The 14902-nt window shown below is 31.5% G+C and overlaps 1 protein-coding gene and 1 pseudogene across 1 annotated transcript in view; both read right to left on the bottom strand.

Annotated features, from left to right (window-relative positions):
• Positions 1-14902, bottom strand: part of GRIK2 (glutamate ionotropic receptor kainate type subunit 2) — a 561852-nt gene that overhangs the window by 475552 nt on the left and 71398 nt on the right. The window lies entirely within an intron of this gene.
• Positions 4162-4280, bottom strand: LOC120609547 (uncharacterized; annotated as a pseudogene).

Raw genomic sequence — 14902 nt, 5'->3', positions numbered from 1 at the left:
GTGTCTTCAAACTTTTAGACCAGTGTTCACTTCCATGAAATATACTCTGGCTCTTTTCCTGGTTCATATCAAAAGTGATCTGGGTATTTTAATCCTATTTGGACTAAACCATTATTAAACATTAAACACTGCTACATTATTATTGTAGTAATATATTAATATTACACAGAGGAAGAGTAAGTAGTTCTCTGTGTAGCATGAATTGAGGAGCAGTACCAGCCCTTCTTCCCCCCAAATTCTCTCTCATCTATAAAAATGTCTGAAGAAAGGAGATGGAGTAAGTCAAAGACAAACTTTCTGCCTCAATAATGCTGGCCAGGGTGCCTGATTTCAAAGTCTAGTGCACTATCACCAAATATCTAGACAAAATATTAAGACTTATTCTCATTCCACATAACTGCTTCCTTCTCAGGATTCTGTGGTATTTCATATACCTGGTCACTGAGAGGCATCCACAAATTAAAACTCCTCACAATTATTACAGAGAATCTTATGTGCAAGATTTAAAAGTAGATTACCTAAATGTAAACTATGGCTCCTATTCTCCTTGATTGTTGCATTATCTACCAGAGGGAGTTCTAATTTACTACTGTCGAAATGTGGAAATAGATCTGATGGAATGAATTTTTGAAGCCTACTTTTAGGTTCAGTAAACAAAAGTACAAGCCAAGGTAGTAGATCATTGAGGTTCTTTCTCAATCTGGTCTTCCTTCACCCACCAAAGAGTGGGTCAAGGTGGCTCCAATGCTTAAAGTAAAGTAAATTCAAAAGTATATTCTGGCCAGTCCACCTCATGGCAGTTCCTTGCTTAAATGTCTCCTCTGTAGCTTGGAGTGAAAACCCATTAATAGGGTATCCATAAACTGTTTGCTTACATGCTACTTCTCCAAATTGCATTTACATCATGCTGATCCAACAGTAATCCTTTGGACACCCCACAAGGAAGCCAGCCTCATAAATACTCAGTCACTCTGATCCACAGACTTCTTTACCCCATACCCACTTAAAGTGAAAATTTCCCTGGGTGACATCACTTTTTCCTCCACTTCAAAACTATTTTTTTTTTAATTTTACCTAAATTTTACCTGTTTAAAAATTCTAGGGAGAAGACTAAAAACTAGGCCAGCAACATCTCTTACTGGGAAAACCTTGATACAATATAAAGCCCACTAATAGTCACCAATTTCATTACTAAAGTCTGATAGACTGAGTTTCATATAATCATAAAAGTGCATAACTAAAAATCATAATAAGAAATGTATGGATTTCATGCAATGATGCTTTAGACACATATCACCAGCCCCCTCCCAAAAGTAAAGCGATTTTACTAAATACAAAATTACATTTCTAATCACATTTTCTACCGAGAAAGTGGCAGCATAAAGTAAAAATATAAAGCTCCTTTGGATCACATAACATAGTTCAAAAGAACTATAGCTTTTCTTTGCCTATTATGCAGAAATGTAGCGGTAATTGTGTTATTTTTCTAAAACAAATATTCACATTAAAGACTTTCATTTTATATTCATGTTTAATCATCTAAGTATATTTCAATATAATTGCCCATATCCCTGTAAAGTCTCCCTGACTGTTATAGTCAAATCTACTGATATTTATGGTGCAAATCCTTCTCTAAATTCCATAAGAATTACTTTTTAAAATTGAGTGAAACAAAGTGATTAACATAAAAGGTTATCATCGTATTTCATATAAATGTCACAAAGCAAGTTCCTCAAAAATGTCTTGTGTATTTTGTACCTAATGATTTAGTTTTTTAAAGTGACACAGAATTCCCACAAAAAGAAAATATTTATGTTTGAAAGGTAAAAGAAGAAATACTGTTTGTTCAAATTAATTTATTAAAAATAATTTATTAAAAATAAGTAATATAAGGCAATACAAAAAGAATACTAGACTGGAATCAGGCATCTTGCATTATATCCCTACTCAGCCACTAACCAGCCATTGATCACAGAAAAATCATTTATCCACCAATGATCTTGAATGTTCTCATCTATAAAATGATGAAGTTGAATTATCTCATTGTTAAGGTACCTTCAAAATATATGACTCTAAAACTATAAGTAGTTTACATAATTTGTAGTAGGATAAAGGATTTAGTATACAGACAGTTAGACCTATTCTTTTTGTTGAAGCAAATGATCTGTGTTTAGTCAAGGCTGTTGTCATCACACTATGTAAAGTCAAAGATATTTGATGCTATTTAGTTTTCCTGATAGAAAAAATGTGTTTCAATTGAATCATGACATGCTCCTGCAGCCTGATTACTGCAAGACAGCAGCAGTCTGCTGTCTGTAAGATATACCAATAAAGTGATGTTTCCAGTAATTAAGTTATTTGTCAATAATAGAAGCATTTTGAACTCATAAATTCTGTACCTATAATTTCTCACTTGTTTAAAAATGTATAATCTATTTAAGCATTGAAATATAAAAGAAATAGTTCAGAAAAACCAGCAGCACATTTTTTTAGGTTAAATACATTTTACTTCAGACTTCTTTGATGTCTGAGAAAAATGCCAATAATAAAAATAATAATAATTATAATTATTATTGAGACTTTCACTGCCCCTTTGAGACAATTGATTGAATATCATCTTAACAGTATCTAACCAGATATCATTTCTTCATATCATAAATATCAACTTATGTCCTATATATTTATATATACATATGTACATATATTTTTAAATGTCACAGCACTACAGTGTAAGAATCAGCAGACTTTCAAAATAGAATGTATTTAAAATTATTTTAAAAATCTGATAGGATTCCCAAGGAAATCATTTCAGAAAATACAATGGAGGATAATATGCTAAAGTAGTAATATTCAGTCTATAGTGGGTCTTTGGGGAAATATTCAATGTTCTCTTCAGCTTTCATTGAAAAATGAAATAAATAAACCACAAGCAGCAGGGTAGTTTCCCCTCTGGAAGTGAATGGTTATAGATGTATTAAGGAGTATAACATATGCTATTAAATATGGATGCTGAATAATTCATATGTGCTATCAAAAGAGCCAAGCAACTGGGACTAATATCTACTCTGCTAAAATTCTCATTTTATTCTTTGTTGTCTTTTGGAATCAGTAAACTCACAGGCTATCTGGTGTAAATGAAAATAAGGTTGACTGCAAATTTATAAAAAAAATAAACAAATTAAACGCAGGTTATAAGCCAATGCTGACATATTTCTCTTTACTTGAAAAAGTCTACAAAACATTCTAAATAGCTGCCCAGTATCTCTCATTATAATCTAAATAACGTGTTGGCAAAATGTCCATATTCATTCCCTATTTTAAATAACTCTTTGGTTGAGGAGAGAGAGGAAGTAGACCAACAAAATTAACACAAGGAAATAGTAGAAGAAACAGTCATACAAATTATACTAATTATATTGATTTTTAAAGGTGATTATTTAAAAGTGACATTCTGCTTAGAAGACATATCTGGATAAGCAATAATGTGGTTCAGGAAAACATTTAGACTTATATAAACTCAAGAGGGTCAGAAGTGGCATTTTTGCACCTACTACTAATCATACTGCAGATCTGAAAGAGTAGAAGCTGCTTGTTTAATAAATGTACTTTGATAGTAAAAATCACTGTTAAATTATGACATTGCCCTTTTCTCAACATGACCTTTGTCACAATAAAACCCTGTGGAGGACAGGTATCAGAAAGTAGAATTCTATTTAAAAAAACTGAATGCCCACTATAAACTCTGCAACATTTTAAGATCAAAAAAAAAAAAAAAATGTAATTTAAAAGTCATGACTACTGCTTTTGAAAGATATGAATAAAAAAATAATGTAAGACAACTATGATGCATTTGTGATCCTATTTTTACATCTTTATATTACACAGTTAATATACAAGAAATTAAACATCAGGTGCTAATAATTGTTCATTAAAACTACCAATTACAAAATTATTATTGGTCTCGCATTGTATAATTTGTTAAAATAACAAGCAAAAACATTCTTCCATGGACATTGAAAAATAGCTTCATATCAGTTACAGATAACGAAGGAGATGATTTGGGGCGGGGTGGGGGGCGAGAGGCAACCCTTGATTGACCTCACAGATTGCAAGGACTTTGTCAGCTTACAATTCCTTATTTTTTATTTTATTTTTTTTTTATGCCTACAGCACCTGGTCTTCCTAGGTGGCCTCCCATCCAAGTACTAACCAGGTCCGACCCTGCTTAGCTTCCAAGATCAGACAGGATCGGGCTTGTTCAGGGTAGCATGGCCATAGAAGGAGATAATTTTAAAGTTCTGTTTTCTCATCACTTCTCACTCCTACTTGGTCCCTAAGTCATACTGAGTCAACCCTCCTATTACTCACTTCTCCATTCCCATTCCCACTACCTTAGTCCAGGTCTCTTATTTCTTATCTGGTTTATTCTAATAGTCTCTTAATATGTCTCTCACTTTGTTTTTGTATTTCAAATCTACCTAAACCCGCCTAGCCTCACTCACAGACACACATTTCACATTCTCATTGCTTGCAGAGTGATCTTCCTTAAAATACAAATTTGATGCCATTCCTTTGCTCAAAATCTTTCAAAAATTGTCCATAACTTTTATACTGTCATTCGCAGTCCTTAAGTTAAATCATAAAGCCTTTCCTGATCTCATTCCTGCTTATCTCTGTAATCTCATCTTAAGCTCTGGCCTCACATATATCTTTTTCTGTAAGCATATTAAATTACTTCATGTGCTCTGAAAATAGAGGTCTGTGTCCTATACCTAGGCCTTTGGTGAAAATGATTTGTCTGAATGAAAATGCCTTTTCCTCTCATCCCACTCACAATAACACATAGTTTTTAGCTGGCATCAGCTGCTTTGGGAATCCTGTACTGCCTAGTCTGTTGTGTATCTTCATGTTTTGCACCTCATTTCACTCAGGGAAGCATATTCCAATCAGAGATGTATGACTGACCATCCCTGTCTTGACTGTTAATAAAGTTAGGAAATCTATCGAGAAAAAGGAGCACAATTCATTTTATTTTTTCCAGTGTAAGTACAGGCCTGCCAATAGTGGGTGCTCAATAACTGTTTGTTACATGAAAAAACCTGAAGGAGAAAGTTTAACTTACTGAGTGGAATAAAAATTAGTACTTTGGCTTCACTAGTGTACATAATAATCAATAACATGTTTACACTCATTCATGGACTAGATTCAAAACCAAATACTATATGACAAAATGTCTTAGAAACAATTTTTAGATTAATCTTGGTCACTTTAATTCAAAGAAATAAAATTGCATTTACCTGAAAATATTATGTATCTAATACTCAAAAATAATTTGTGATTGTCTTACTAATTGGTATAAATAACTAAACTTTAAGTGAATAGTAAATAATTTATAAATAAATTATAACAAAGCACTGTTTTATGAATGTTATCTTCTTGTAAGTTATGCCTGCTAAAGAATAGTTCTACCAATAGCTAGGGACATATCTCATTATCTCCAAGGATACGTTCCAAGCTTCCACAGGTAGGATGAAAACTAATTAATTGTTAACTGATAATTATGAGTCTAATTATAGCAAAATATAAAAATTCCTCTGAGATCTGCACAGAGCGTACTGATTGGCCAACATAACTAAATTAGTCTTCTGTATTCATTCCAAACACCAAAAACAGCCCATACGCACCCTTTCAAAAAAACAACATTTCAATAATTATTCTATTAGCTTCTAGCCCCAACTAAAGAGAGTCCATGGAAAATATAAGAACGATATATTTCCTGTTACATTAAAGAAAATTAACATGTCATTAAGTTTATTTTTAAATTACATGAACTTTAGAGTAAAATGAATTAGGTGCAGAATTATTTTGACATCGAAATTATCCTTGGGTTTAAAAATAGGCTTGTCTTCTGATTTCCAAAATATATTTTCATAGAGAATCATTTTCTGTTTGTCTATGTTATTCCTGTTTTGTCAATATACTATTCATAGTCCATTTTTCTTACATGACATAATTACATCATACTCAAGCTTTTAACTGCTTTCAAGTTCTCAATAATTGATTCTATATTTCTTTATCAATGTCTGTAATTACAGAAAACTTCTACTTCTTCTTAATAGGCTAATGTTTCTAAGACCAACAAAGTGACTGAGAGAAAAGCAAATGTAGAAGCCACTGAACAGGGCACTTCGCATTAATCCCATTTTTTTTTTTAACCATCTAGTATGATCGAGTTGGCAATCTGCAATGAAAGTTATTAATGATAAAGTAAAAACAAATAAATAAATAGCATGCTATCTTAACCGCTGGCACAATAATTTCCATTAGAAAGGAAATTTTCTTTGTCTGAGAAAATGCCTTACCAAGTAGAAAGAAAATCTTAGGCAAAGGTAGAAGCCAAAGCAACAAAGCAACAGTGAGGCTTTCTAGGAAATAGGAAAATGGGATTTGTTTTCCTCTTGGTAAAAGAGAAAATTATATAGGATGATTAGACAGAAAGAGGAAAGGGGAACCAGTGGAATGCTATGAAGTTGAGACCAAATAGAATTCATGAGAGATATATTAATAGCAAGTTTGACTTAAGTTCCAATTTAAAGTCATTTGCATTAATGTGCTATTACCTTCCCCCACCAATGATCTCCTAAAATCATCAACGAAGTTTTTTGCTCTTGAGAATATTTGGTTTAAATGGTTGGTTTCTGGTCACTAATAAAGAGGCTTGGTTTCCCCTGTGAGTTGATGCTTTGCAGAACAGAAACTTCTCCAGAATAAGCAAAAATCCTTCTGTGGGATAACCTTGAGCATGCAACCTTTCCCACCTACTACAAGCCTTTGTAAATTTTCAGAACCTGTGGAGAGAGGATTGGACCTGCCTGGAGCATTGTAGGGGAGAATATCCAATGTTCCTTGGATATTCTGCTGATATCTGTGTTGCTTTATGAGTTTTTGAGATGTGGCATGTCTCACCTTTTAACCTATTAAATACAATATGATTTTGCCTCTCAAATTTGATATTTTGAAATAAAAATCTTCAGAATATACAATTAAAGATACTGCCATAATAAAATAATCCGAAAGATCAAGACATCTAAGTGTTGACATTTGTCATTGGTGTGTGCAAATCACCAATAACAAAGCCTAAATAGGTAACTTACATATCCATGTTAATAACTTATTCATTTTTCTAACAGGCAAGAAAAGAGTTAAAGTTAGCTAAAGTTAAAGTTAGCTAGAAAAGAGTTAAAGTTAGCTAAATCCTCAGTAAGAGAATTTAGAAAACTCAAAAATACTAGCATTAATTTTTTAAATTAATTTTTAAAATCAACTCATTGTTTTGTAGACTTCAAATATTTTGCCTCCTAATCTGCATGCTGGCCTCTGAACAAACACACATGGTAAATAGCCGTGATGATAAATAACTGGGCTGGTTTTTCAACTATGCTGGTCATATAAATCTCAAAATATAAGAAAAAAATAATATCCCTCACTGAGAATGGAATACTTCTAACAAATATTGCTTACAGCACCTTTGGAACAGCCTCATGATCATTCCTAATAAAATTAGAATAAGTGGTATGACAGTTAAGAAGTAAAGGTCACAGAGAAAAATAAGGTCAAAGAAATGAGATTAGTGGCCACAGCAATAGGAATTAGAGCTTAGATCTGTCTAGACATTTTCTCTCTAATTTGTGTTATTGTGTATTTTAAAACCAAAATTTTTAAAACCAAAATAAAATGAGGACAAGTTACTATCAACTTTCTGGTTCATGATTACACATTCTTTTAGTTTGTTCGTTATTCACATATCCGTTGTGTCTCAGTTTTTTCCTCAATTGAAAACATCTGTTAATTTTGTAGTTATGAATGGTATAATCTATTACAATAAAAATGCCAACATACGTTTGAAAATGAAAGGTACAATGCTACAAATAATATACGGAAGGCTAAATATGACCAAACAAGGTAAAAGTGATGAAATGAGGCAAAATGGATGTTATATTCATTAATATTAGACTCAGGCTTCAATTTTTAATGCTACCTTTTATAGTAGATGTTACAAAACATGAATAAAAGAACAAGTTTATTCCTTTGCATATAATGCATTTTTTTTAAATCTCAATATTGTGATTTTAAAGCCATATTTAATTATTCATCATTGTGATCTGTTTACAAAACGTATTGAACAAAGAAAACATTCATTATAATATACAGGATACAAAGATATAACAACAAATGTCATTTAAATATTTTAGCTATCCTCTCACAATTAAATTCTTGTGATAGAAGCAGATTTTTGAAGTACCTATTAATTTTCAAGAAGCCAAAAATCCATTCACACTACATACCTCCATTTAAAAATGTACTTTTTAATAAAATAGTTCATAGTCCATAATCTACCTAAGCCCTGTCATAAAAAAAAATCAAAGATGCCTACTGGGCTGCCTTAGTTTAAGTTTCAAGTAGTATCTGGCACAGACAGTATATGTTTGATTTTGGAGACATTCATATTTTTAAAATCTACCTGTAGTGCCATTTCTAGTAATGGCAAGAATGATACACACTGATAGATTCCACAGCTATTACAATGCAACTGACAATATAAAATGTAAATTATAGCCTAAACTGGTGAAGAGGAAAATCAATTAGTGTTTAACCTATTTGAAGTTCTTTCTAAAAGTCTCTAAGAATAAAAGACGCCTTCCTCCTGTTGCTCATTTAATATTGGCATTTCATGTGGCAGATGGTGACCTTATCCCTGTGCTTCAGCTAAAAAGATTTTTATTAAGGCTAAACAAGTGTGAACAGCGTTAATTTCTTGCAGGAGGCACATATGAATAAACCACTAGAAAAAGTATAAGTGCCCAGCTTCACCATATGGTCAAGGTCCACATCTTGCCAATGGAATGGACTGAAAAGTAGCCAACATGCTCGAATCCTGCCCTGAGTTCCATGTTTCTTCATTAGTCACCCAATCAAACAACAGCAACAGAGGGAGGGAGATCATAATGAATGAGAAACATAATTTGATGAATTGTCTGTTGGCTAAGATCTGAAAGGTCAGTGTGGGTAAATTTTGAAATATGAAACATTTGCCTTTCAGTAGCCCTCACCATTCTTGCCATGTTCTTGCCACTTTTCTCCCTAATATCAACCTACTATTGCCCTTGTATTAATCCAGAGCCTAATAACTGATACCTAACCATTGCTCTGATCATACCACCCTAAACTGCCCTCTTAGGGATGTATTCCACAACCTCAAGGTATGTCTCATACTTAAAAACTGTGTCTACCTCCTTTAAAGAACATATATTTTCACAGACTCCTAATCTTAGGGACCATTGTAAAAACATAGTGCCTTGGCTTAACATCACTTCGTTTGAATATGGTGTAAATGTAGTAATACACGTTTAACACCTGGTCAGGTCTGCAGTTAACCAGGTGAGGAAGAATAATTTTTTTATAGATGATCAAAATGAACATTAAAAAATTAAACATTATTATGAGAAATGCAAGGAATATTTTAAGAATGACCACTCCAAAATTTTATCTCTTCTATCCCCTACCATAGTTAACATACAGGTAAGATTCAGTGAATCCTTTCCAAGTACCAAACTCTCTATATGTCTAATCTTCTGGAATCCTCCTAATAGTTCTACAAAATAGATACTATAATCACTTATATCTTATAAATTAAAAAAATTAAGATAGTAAAATTAGGAAACAAACTAAATCTCAGTGGACTCCAGAGACTTTCCCTGCATTACTACAAAATATCATCTATCAACTTGTTCTCAGCTAGTTGTCCAGTTGAAAGATTCCTACCAGTTGACTCTCCTTAAAGACCTAATTAACTCTCTTGAGAATATTTGCATTTCTCCACTTCTTATCTCTCCCAATTACTAAAAATAAGAATAAAAATATCAGAATATTGAGGGGGAAGGAAGAAATAATTCTGTAACAGTGGAATATTTCAAATAAAAGATGGACGATAGTATAACTGTAAAAACACATTCTCTAGTAGTTGAATCTAACTGCACTAAAGAATACAGAATAGCTGAATCCATTAACAATTACCTTCTAAATTAATCATATAATATTTCTAAAATTAGTTGTGTATTTTCTGAATTAAAGAAAAATATGGCACAACCTTCTTAATATTTTTCATAGTTTTGACATGCTATATCTATTTTATCTTTCCACAAAATCTTCTCAGATTAAGCAGATCAAATCATGAGGTATCGTCCTGATTCTTTTCTATATTTTCCACTCTGCAACTGAAAGCATTTATCATTTATATACTCCTCTAATATGTAACCACTCTTTTAATCTCTACACGTTATAAAATTTTAGTCTATTTGTGTAAGTATTAATGATTTTCATCCCTTTATATCTTCTTCTTCTGATCCACTCATCAAAGCAAATACAGCCTTTTTAGATTTAAATTCTAAAGCTGTATAAATTTTACGTCATTAAGATATTTCCTATCTACCAATAGTATCATCCATCAATAGGTTACTGAATACTTTATGCCACTCTTTCCTTCCTTTGAATATGGGAAGAGAAAAGAATTGGAGTATGCCTTAAACTCGTCAAAAAGCACAACACAAAATCTAACAGAAACAAAACAAACCAAAAATAGAAATAAAAGTTCTCATTAAAAAAGAGACATTAAAGTGATGAAATAGTTCTTTATAATTTATACATTTCTTAAATCTGACCCAACTTTTAAAGTTATTGAAGTTCAGAGTCTACTATAAACTGTTTTCTTAGCCAAAATAAGTCCTCTTAACTACATTCTTTATAACACATTTCACATACAATTTTTATATATCATTTTGATGGACTTAAATATATTTGTGATGTAAAAAAACAATCATTCAATTATGTGTTTGCTTATCAAATTGACCTTTTTTTAACTCACTAGAAAAAAGAGAATGATAGAATTCTAGACAGTGAAAGAAAGCATCAGATCTCTAGGGTGCAATACACCTTCCCTAAATGTATGTCAGCTTCTAACACACATTAGCCTTTAGATGTGTTATCAGTCATCAAAGGGAGTCAGGCAAAGCAGATAAGAATTTCTTTCAAGAATTCTTTTTCTAGGGCCTCAGGGGAAGTCTCCTATAATTGATCAACACAAGAGTTACACCTTCTGGTTATCTAGGAAGCACAAATGATCCATGTAATGAAGCACTCAAGTATTTGCTTGCACTAGATGATGGGAAGAAGAAAAAACTGTGAGCTGCATGAGTAAAAAAAGAAAGCACTGAGATAAAGATTTACATTTTGATTTCTTAAATATATATAATTGTAGATATTGTGATAAACAGTATTTTGTGAGCTTTCTTTTAAATAGTACCTACAGTATACAAGCAAATAATTACATTACCTATAAAAGTTATCTAATATCCAATTTGCAAAATGTGATTCGCATAGTGGAAATACGGACTGAAGAAACATGCTAGTCTTTCATTTTTCTCCTGTGAAAGTTTAATTTATTTCCCTGACTTAGATATAACAGTGATACGTGTAACAGCTTAGTAGGAATATAAAATAGAAGGTAAGGGTTATAGAATATGATTATCATAGAAATAAGATTTTTAGACCCATAGAGTCTTTATAGTATATTATTAGAAAAATCCACAGCAAAAATGTAAAATATAATATTCAAGTCTGGACTTCTCATAATAAGCCAAATATTTTAATTGACCAGATAAATCTTCAGGACATTTATTACATTAAAACTGACACTAGGTAAGAAATATGTGCTAAAAGTTTTCCCCGTATAATGGCCATCATGGCCTGCCTCAAACAAGCCTATGATTTAATACTCTGTGTGGTTTAAGTAATAAAGCTCTTGCAATTTTTAAATCCTTAATTCCGAATGATTAGGACATTTCCTTTCTAAATGAAAAGAAATATTAAAGGTATTTATGTCAAGCTTTTTATTATTATTATTATTATTATTATTATTATTATTATTATTTATTCATTTAGATATTTTAAATAAATAGACCAATAGTAACTTTGATTCAGATACAAATTATTGAAGCTCTTGTGGGGGTAGCATTGGCCTAGTAAAGCAGACTTTCGCTTCTTCTTCACTTCCCCCTCACCCCAAACCCATTCTATAAACTCTTTCTCTGAAAGCACCCCATACAGCGTTATTAACAGGACAATGTTGGAGAGAGGAGGCATTAAAAGAAGTAGACAATTAGCCATGTGGCTAATAAGTTAAAAAGAACTGGGCAGCAGGGTGTTTTTTGTTTTGTTTTGTTTCAGCTAATAGTGAGAATGTGTACTGTCCAATATTCCTACAACATTTTATATGAGTTTAATTTGTGATATGTAAAACAAAGCAAAATAAGAAAAGCAACATCTGCTGCTCATTTTTTGTGCTTTCCATTTAGTGATCGATCACCACATCTATTCCTCAAAGCTATGAATGTGAGTGTTTTATTTTATGACAGAGCAGATAAATAAAATGTGTTACAAACCTAAGGGCATCCGGTTTGTTGAAAATATGAGCAAAAACAGACCCATAACTAGTAATAGAGTCAATTGATTTAGTTGTTATTTGGTTCTGGAACAAAAATATAAAATATTTTAGAAGTGGGAGGTACAGTCTATCAGAGCTAGTTTTTGAAAATATTTAGTTCAGTTCCAATTCCTATTTTGTTTACTGGAAGGAAATATTTGTTTTCTAATAAATAGTGTCAGACCGACTACGGCACAAACCACTAGCAGTGTAAATTAAAACCAACTAAATTTTTACATGACTGCTATCTACGTTGTTCAATAAAAAAGAATGGCATTCTAATTGTTTACAAAATCCATGTCGTGTATAAACATATAGACAAAGAAAAACTGGGTTGCCACTTGTCCTAAAAGCCTTAAAAGTCCTAAAATTCCTAAATAAGATGATTTGCAAATGAAACCTCAAAGCTGAAATAAAGTATTTAATACACCTTTCTGAAGTGGTATATCAAATTCTGAATTAAATACAAAATGCTTTTAAAAAGAAAACTGTATATTTTCCTGTCTAAAACTCAAAAAAAAAAAAAGTAAAGTAAAAGAAAAAGCATTCTCTTACCACTCTTATTGTAGGGCTGAAGTCTCAGAAATAAAAGAAATATGTATTGCAAAAAATCATACAGAAATAAAAGACTTTCCTTAAAATGGGCTGAATAAACACAAGATCAGAGACAATTTCAATTTTAGTTATTAAACCTCTTTTTCTTCCCTCTTCACATCTATTCTGGTTTTTATTAAACTAAAAAATTGAAAATGAATACAATTTGTTGCTTTCCGATTCTGAATATATAAGATTTCTCATTCTGAAATGAATATCATCCTTTAAAATTAGCAATCAAAGAACTTTGAAAGCGGACAGTACAACAAAGTGCATAATGATTTTGAATCACTAGAAGGAATAGATGCCAATCAGCTAATTGTAATTATGTATTGTGCCTGTTCAAAAAGAACCTGAAATGGAAATTGTTTCTTATTCATACACTTAAAATAAATTTTGGTCTGCACAAACTTCATGAATTTTCAATAGTCTTTAGGCTGTTCACTTTATCTGTCAAGCCATGGGAAGCTTTCCTGATCTTAAAAGAAAAAAAAAAAAATTATACCTTTATATTTTTGTAAACATGTTGTGGATGCATTTATTTTAAATGCATATATTCAGTATGGAAAATCTAAGACGTGTCTCTTAGGACTCTATATTGAATACGGAAGTCAAAATAAATAACCCTGGATATTTTGAAATATACCAGAACAAAAGGTAATCTTCAGTATCACTGTTTCTAAACTATTATATCTCTACAGAGAAAACAAATTCAAACAAAAAAATAAGGCACAAAGAAAAGGATGTCTTTGAAAAGACAATATTTTTAGTGCTAAAATTTCCAAAAGGAAAGCTATCCCAAAAGAGAAACTTTACAAGTAATCTAGATACCATCAATCGCAAACATACCATTAAAAAAAAAGATAATTTATGAAGGCATATTTTTTTTAAGAAAGGTTATTGCTCTATGGTAAACAAATGCTATAACTAAATAATCTAGGCTAAATAACAGTAATAATGATTATCAATATAAATCCAACACCCAAGTACCTTGAGAGAAAAACTCTATTTCAAATGTCGTATGACAATAGGAAAATATTCTTTATTAAAGAAAATTTCTTTATGGGCACTATGACTTATATAGAACATATGGCTCATCTAGAATGCTTAAAATAATGGTCTCTTTTCTATTCATGTACACACATAATAAACTAAATGTGTTATTAATGAAAGAGAAACATACTAAGCAAAAAGAATTTCTCTCAAATGAATACCAACTTGCAGATACACTTACACTTTGGTCACATGTGCATGCTTAAAGATTTAATGATCTTTAAGCCATTCAATTAATAAATTAGGAAACTAAATATTTTAAAGAAATATGTTACATTTCTCAAGTAATAACTGAAAGACTGACGCATCAATGTCAATCATAATTTTAAGAAGACTTAGATCATGCACAAAAATCAAAGCCCCTCAGTTTCACATAAACTACTATTTATAATATTAGAAGTCATTTTTTATGGCTCTGGTGTTTACCTATAAGATATGTTTACCACTCTATCTCTAAATTGTTATATAGCAGTAATCAAAATAATTAGATCAAAACATCTAAACATCTACTTTAACAGGATTGGGTAAAAGTTATAGGCAACAAATCATTATGGAATATATCAGGCTACTGGGGATATAGTTAAATCAGGTGACATTAGGCAAACATTGAGGAAGCACATTAAATTACTGACTTAATAGCATTTTTTAAATAACTAGGATTACTACTAGGCATAATGTGAGAGATCCAGAAATCTCCCAAAGTGTTACATATAAGCT

The sequence above is a fragment of the Pteropus medius genome, unplaced genomic scaffold, assembly GCF_902729225.1.
Source record: "Pteropus medius unplaced genomic scaffold, Ma_sr-lr_union100, whole genome shotgun sequence".
Classification (NCBI taxonomy): Eukaryota; Metazoa; Chordata; class Mammalia; order Chiroptera; family Pteropodidae; genus Pteropus; species Pteropus medius.
This window is presented reverse-complemented; position numbering and strand designations above follow the sequence as displayed.